At 33.0% G+C, this 7,468-nt stretch overlaps 1 pseudogene; it reads right to left on the reverse strand.

Annotated features, from left to right (window-relative positions):
• Positions 1-5,296: 5,296 nt before the first annotated feature.
• LOC146907218 (uncharacterized) lies at positions 5,297-6,219 on the reverse strand (annotated as a pseudogene).
• Positions 6,220-7,468: the final 1,249 nt, after the last annotated feature.

Raw genomic sequence — 7,468 nt, forward strand, 5'->3', positions numbered from 1 at the left:
ATCTTAATTGAATTTAGTTCTCCCGAATGAACCAGAAGGACCGGAGTTGTTGGATGTTGCTCGGTGTTGCTATAAATTAACAACGAAAAAGCTCTGCGTCAATCTTTAGCCCCTTCGAGTCGGCGACAGAGCAACAACCCTATGACGCCCACCATTGTGGAAGGTTTGTTCTTTGATGGAATTCATTGACCACTTCAGCCCGATCAAGGGTTTCTATTATAAATTTTAATGTTGTTTGCAACTTTTGAAATTATCAACCCATTGCCTTTTTTGTCTTTCTTTGAATATAGTTTAATTTAATTGACAAACAATCACTAGAGAGGTTTATAATTTAATAGAGTAGACTAGACTGTTACTTTTTTTTTCCTCCCAATTTTTCCTCTTCCACGTGAGTCAATTTTTGAGTCAAAAATGAGTTGGTGTAGATTGCTATTCTTAGGGAAAAAAACTTGCTGAATTGGTCAACTCCTTTTTCCACTTATCCCATAATCTTATGGCGCCACGTTTAACTGAATAGTGCTAAAGATCAGCCCTCAACGTGTTACACGTTTCTTGGCTTTGTGATGGGCAAGACTCTATGAAAGGGAAATATATTCTCTCTGTTTAAATGGTCACTGAACCCACTCTTCTATCTACAGAAAACTACACCATCGAGTTTGAGTGAGTTAAGGTTTAGAATAGTTAAACAAATTGGTTGTAGCAGCAGCAAAAAGCTCTTTTCTGACAAAGCCATTTGGTTGGAGGTTAAACAACACATTTAAACCAGTAAGCGAAAGCAAATTAAGAACGCTAACCTCCAACCATTTCTATGTGAGAACCGATTTGTTTCACTATTCTAAACCTCTAGCACTGTACAGTTACTTTAGCTCAAATATGTTATTTTAGTTGATAAACTATTTCACTGTTACCCCCTGCTGTCAGTTAATAATTAAATGATGCTGATATGTAGCAGTTAACTTGTTAACTTTGATCAAATCGCTGTCTTTTAAAAGCTTCAGGGTGTCAAAACGTTACGTTAAATGGTCACAAATATCATTTTAGCACTATAAATGTCGTCTAATAGTGCTAGAAAGGCATTTGTTGCAGTAAATAGTTGCCTTTCTAGCACTATAAATGATCATTTGTGACCATTAAACGTGCGTTTTGACACCCTGGAGCTTTTAAAAGACAACATTATGATCCAAGTCAACAACTTAAGGACTACATCAGCATCAGTTTAACGGATACTAACAGCAGGGGTAACGGTAAAATAGTTTATCAACTAAAAGGACCTATTTGAAAAGGACTAACTTGAGAATCTTGTCAAACTAAAAGGACCAAGAGTGGTATTTGACCGAATTGATACATTAATTAGTTTTATTGAAAAAGATAAGAGTAATTGAGAATGGATTTAATTGACAAATTATACCCTTAAATTACCAAAACAACAGTTAAATATAAACATTAAATCCATAGTCAAACGATTAATTAATTTTTTTAGTTATCATTTCCAATCCTAAAATTATCTATTACTCCCTCAGTTTCTTTTTAAATGTTGTCTAACAACAGATTTAGCTTTCTTATTCAACTGTTGTTTTGCTATTATAAAGTGTATAATCTGTCAATTATACTCTTTCTACTTACACTTATCTTTTTCAATAAAAATAATAAATGTTGTCTATTTTGAAAATTAATTTTTTTTTGTAACGAAGTTTGTTTATTTTTATCTTCAAATTCAAACATTGTGTGATCATTTTGCTACGCGCACCCCCTGCTTCCTGCTTTTCTTGTTGAAAACTACTCTATACACCCCCTGCATGTTATCTTTCTATGTAAAAAAAAAAAAAAAAATCCCAAGAAATGCCTATTATTTTCCTTTGATATTTTTTGATCCTTGATAATTCTTGCATGTTAAATTTTGGTTAAAAATGTATGGAAAAATATTTTGTTCATTGTTTTCTTTCTATGTTAAAATTTTGCTAAAAACTTGTGAAAAATCTTTGAAGATTTTGTGGACTTTTCTTGTAAGTAATTTTGGTGTTTGAGAACTGCCTTTTGGAATAAAATTACATGTGAAAATCCATTTCAAAATATGTAGGATATGTTCTTGTTTTTGCTTACTTTTTGTTGAGTTTCTTGTGACATTATGGTGTGATTTGGAGCTTGGTTTTTGGTGCATAAAAGTGGCTTTGAACATGTAACTATTTGAGTGAATTTGCCTATTAAATGTGATGTATGCTTGCTGTTTTGATTTAGTTTTTTTTATGAACTTTGTGTTGTAAATAATGCAAAATGCTTGTGAGGAATAAAAGTGCATAAAGAGCTTGAAAACCTTATATTTTTTTGGCATGTTAATTTTCCTTGATCCTCATGTTTGTTTCCTTGGAATAAATCACTTGAAACTTCTTAATGTTGTGAGAATCTAGGTCTTGAGCTTGCTTTAGAATTATATTGAGTTTCAAGTCCTTTTTGTCACTTTTTGTTAAAGTTGTTAGTTTACTTTACTTGCAAGTTATCATTGCCTTACTCTGCATTTGTTATTTTGTTTCTATATCATTGGTGCTACTAACCACTTTATTTTCATGTTTCATACATTCCATAAGCTCATCTCATCTCATATTCTAATTTTCTTGCAATTTAATTTTCATGCCAAGACTTAGCATGTAAAAATTTAGGGATTTTGTAATATTTTTCTTATGCTTTTAAATTCTTGCAAGACCATAGAATGTAACTAGGCCAATGATGTAAAGGACAATGGACTCTAATGAAGTACACCGACACAAGCACCGACACATGCACACACATCACATAGATACTTTAGATGTATGTTTAGGGTATGCATGCCTTTATCCTATAGGAACCGTCTTTACTTTTCTACGCGCGCGCTTTTATTTTAAATGCTATTTGAAAAATGATATTTACGCCTAAGAGTTACTAAATGAAGAATTGGAGGGAGAAGAAAGTGTTTGAATTTTTATTTTATTTGAATTGAAGGAATTTTGATTCCTTGCCTACGTACCCTTTTAAGGGATCAAATCCATCGTAGTTCTCTTCCAAAAATGTTTTTGTTTTTGTTGATTGATTTTAGTTTTGAAAAAGAGAATTTTTAAGAATAAGAGAGAGAGGCCTCAAGGGCATGAGATTTAGAAAACGTGAGGTGGAATTAGTTATTTCGCAAAGAAAGTCAAAGTATTATTAGAATTCATTAAAGTTTTTTGTTTAAGAAAATGAAAGGAAAATTCAATGGGATTTTGATCCCAAGGTTTATTTGGAAAATGATTTGAGTGATATTGTTCATGTTTTTTGGAAAAGAGAATTTTGGCCTAAGTTTCAAAGTTCCTAAACATACATCTAAGCATACATTCCCTAAACATACATCTAATTTTATTAACTATAATAATAGTTTCATGAAGAGCTGAAATTCTATAAATAAGATGACTAACATTGTTTCAAATTTCATATGCAAAAAAAAAAAAAAAAATCTAATAGAAATCATAGTTTTCTTGTTGGCTTCTAAACCCTTGGTTCAGCCCCCCCCCCCCCCCCCCCCCCCCCCCCCCGCTCTCTCTCTCTCTCTCTCTCTCTCTCTCTCTCTCTGAAGGTTTCGTCTGATATAAGGTCTATATTTATAGTAAAAGAATCTCTAAAAAATTGGAACAAATCTGACGCATAAATCGTTTTGACGTCAGACCAACGGCATTCCAAAACTCACCTCCATACCTACAAATTTTGTGTTTACACCTAAGACTAATTATGTACCAATCAATACCAGTTTTCGTTTCAAATTTGAAAAAGTTGTGCAGAAAGTCCATAAAAATTCACTGTGACCTACGTGCAGTAATTTGACCATAACTCAAGTTTTATAAATCTTTTTGACGTCAGACCAACGGCATTAGAAAACTAACATCCTTAACCTGTTTATTTTCTCTTAATTCCAATTCTTCCCCAAAGCCTCATTATTCTAAATAATTATATTTCTCCACTAAATATATACTTCCACTAAATATATTCTTGCACTAAATATATTTCTCCACTAGATATATACTTCCACTACATATATACTTCCATTAAATATATTCTTCCACTAAATATATTTCTCCACTAAATAATAAAATAGGGGCTACTAATAAATATCAACACATAATAATAAAAATATCACTTATCAAACATATTAATTAAATTATAACGGAAAAGACTCTAAACTCAAATAAATAAATAAGTAATAAAAATAGGGCGTTACAATTGAAGAATTAGGTTTAATTTCAAGGAACTCTTGTAAACACATTGTATTCAACAATGTTACTATTAGTGGATGACCTTGGTGAAGGCGTGTACATCATCAATAAGAGTAGATGTATCTCTAGCAAGGACGAGAAAGAGCGAACTACTATAAAAATATTGGTGTTGTCTCTCTTCCCTATCCTCTTTACTTTTCAATATTGCATATGTTAATTGAATCATTGTTAGGATAATAGCTTGTATTGATCTAAGTTTTTTTCATTAACCTAATTCATTGAATTAGGTTTTAATAATTTGCTTAAGATCAATTGAGTACAATTTCTATTTAATTCTTCAATTCTATATGCACTGTATTTTTTATTGATAGCTTGGTATAATTTTCATATATAGGTTTGGTTTTGAAATTGTCTAAGTTTTGCAAATTGTTCAAGACACATTAAAGTTTGATTGTAAAAAGATTTGTAATGTGAATATCTCAATTCTACATTGGATCTTATTATCACGGAGTTTCATCTTTTTGTATATTGTTTTGATTGTTCACGCAAAACTCCAATAGTCAATTTAATTGAAATTACTTTTTATCAGAAAGAAGTTTATAACTTGAATTGAATAGAGCCTGAAGTGAATAATTGGTTAAAACTCCTAAAATTGTGTTACTTTTTAGTTTTTTATTAAGAAAATTTTCAAAAGATTTAATTTGCTACCTAAAATTTTAATTAACTTTTAAATATCAATGTAATTTATATCTTGTTGTATAAATTGCTACAAGGAGTACAGTGAAGGAAGTTTATAAGAAGGAAGTTATGTATCTTTAAAGTTTATAAGAAACAAGTATATTATCTAGGTACGCTCCAAGACTATAAACATAAAACATTAAGTATCATAATGGTAAAAATCATAACAAAATCATAATTAGGCAACAAGTTTAATTAATGAGAACAAATTAAGATTACTTGCAGAATTAAAACTAAACATGAAAATGCTTCTTTTATTTCAAGTAATTTCAATGATACAAATAATAGAGAACATAGAGATACTCATAGGAAAAACTATATAGAACAATGTTGCTTTTATCTCTCTAGTAATTTGTTTGATACAAAGCAAACATGTTGCTTTGATCATTAAGTATCTTGCTCAAACTATGATCCTTCCCACTATCACATGATTTCTGGTACACAATCTTCTTCCTCTTATGAATCTTGTTGAGTCTTCTATCCTCAAGTGCCCAACTCTCTTTCAAAGACTTCCACTTGTTCTCAAAAATATCACTGTCTAAGCCTCATAGCAATTTTGTGAACAACATCCCTTTGAGGATAAAGCCATCTATGATAGAACACAGACCTCATATCCTCGGCAAACTCATCCGGTGTTGAATAAAATTTCAGCTTGGCTTCAATATCTTTTAATCCAATTGCCTTCAATTTATCGGACATCTTCGATGATTTGTTCTTCAAAAACTTGAGATCAAGAGGGTTTTTCAAAGCCCATCCATCTCTTCCGGTTATCATTCTACTCACTATCGCCCAACATTGCATCCTTTTATAACGCTCCATTGGGGTTTTCTTCTCTTTATTCATCATCAATTCTGCATCATCGCCATTCTTCTTTAAGCCATATTTTTCAGTCCTTGGGTGATCTTTGACAACAGAAGTTGTACTTGTATCATTACCTGAAGAAACAGTTGTTGTTGTTGTTGTTGCTGCTTTGTTGGAGTGTTCTTTTTTGTTGTTCTGGTTGGTATCAACAACGTTGTTCTTCTTATGTTGAGACAAAGATATTGTTGAATCAAGCCAATAGCCAGTGACAATTGGCTTTGCATGATCTTCCATCTTTCTCCTCTTGCTAGCTGATCCTTGAGAGTGATCATCCATAGAATCATCAATGAGTGAACTAGCATGCTTTTTAGGATAAGAAATCTTTATAATAAGACGTTTACGAGGTTCACTGGTAGTAATCAATGAAGAACTCATGATTTTGTGCTTATAGCAAAGTTGAAATCTGATGCTTCTTTGAATTAGGTTTAGGTTATGGGAAGGTGTTGGGTTTGTTTTATATATATATGATGATCGAATCAAATCTTTTAAACTAAATCTTTTGAATAAATCATTTGAGTAACAAACTAATATGATATATACGAGTTATTTGTTGAATAAATCGTATTTGTTGACTGATGAAGAGGTTAGTCGCAGGAAGGATAATTTCAGCGCTCTTTGGAGTCTTCTAAAAGCTAAAGATTCCTTAACGGTGCAAAGATCTCGTGTTAAATGGCTTAAAGAAGGTGATGCTAATACAAATTTCTTTCATAATTGTATTAAGGCAAGACGAAGTCAGAATTGTTTGCGGGCCTTGAAGGTGAATGGGGAGTGGGTTCAAACACCGGTTGAGGTAAGAAGGGCAGTGGTGGATTATTTTAGGAATCAGGTTAAGGAAGAAGAAAGGGATCGTCCAACTCTTGATGGGGTGCCTTTTGAAAGAATTTCGGAGGACCAAAGTGTTTTGCTTGTGGTGCCTTTTACGGGGGAGGAAATTGAATATGTGGTTAAAGAGAGTGATGGGAACAAAAGCCCGGGACCGGATGGCTTCAATTTTGCTTTTTTCAAAAGGTTTTGGTATTTATTGAAGGATGATTTTCGGATTATGTTTGACCAATTTCATGCGAATGAGGTGTTACATAAGAGCCTTTTAGCTTATTTTGTTACGCTTATTCCAAAGATATCATCCCCGCTGTCCTTAAAAGAGTTTAGGCCAATTTCTTTACTTGGAGGAGTTTATAAGCTTTTAGCGAAAGTGTTGGCTAGAAGGTTGGCTACGGTGATGGATGGGATTATCTCAAAGTCGCAGTCGGCTTTTGTTAAGGGGAGGAATTTGGTAGATGGGGTCCTAGTGGCGAACGAGATGGTGGATTTTGCTAGGAGAACTAAATTGGAGTGTCTAGTCCTTAAGGTAGACTTTGAGAAGGCATATGACTCGGTCAATTGGTTATTTTTGGAGTATATGATGGGGCGACTGGGTTTCTGCAGGAAGTGGAAAGCTTGGATGAAAGCATGTGTTTGTGGAGGTAGTATGTCTATCTTAGTTAACGGGAGCCCTACGGAGGAAATCAATATTCAGAGAGGTCTTAAACAAGGGGATCCGTTAGCTCCTTTTTTGTTCCTTATGGTGGCGGAAGGGTTTAGTGGGTTGATGAGGAACGCGGTCAGGCGGAATTTATTTGAAGGATTTCGCTTCCGGGAAGATGGAATGGTTATAT

This window comes from Medicago sativa, chromosome 7 (assembly GCF_051527215.1).
Source record: "Medicago sativa cultivar Bolivia chromosome 7, Bolivia_mono, whole genome shotgun sequence".
In the NCBI taxonomy this organism is placed as follows: domain Eukaryota; kingdom Viridiplantae; phylum Streptophyta; class Magnoliopsida; order Fabales; family Fabaceae; genus Medicago; species Medicago sativa.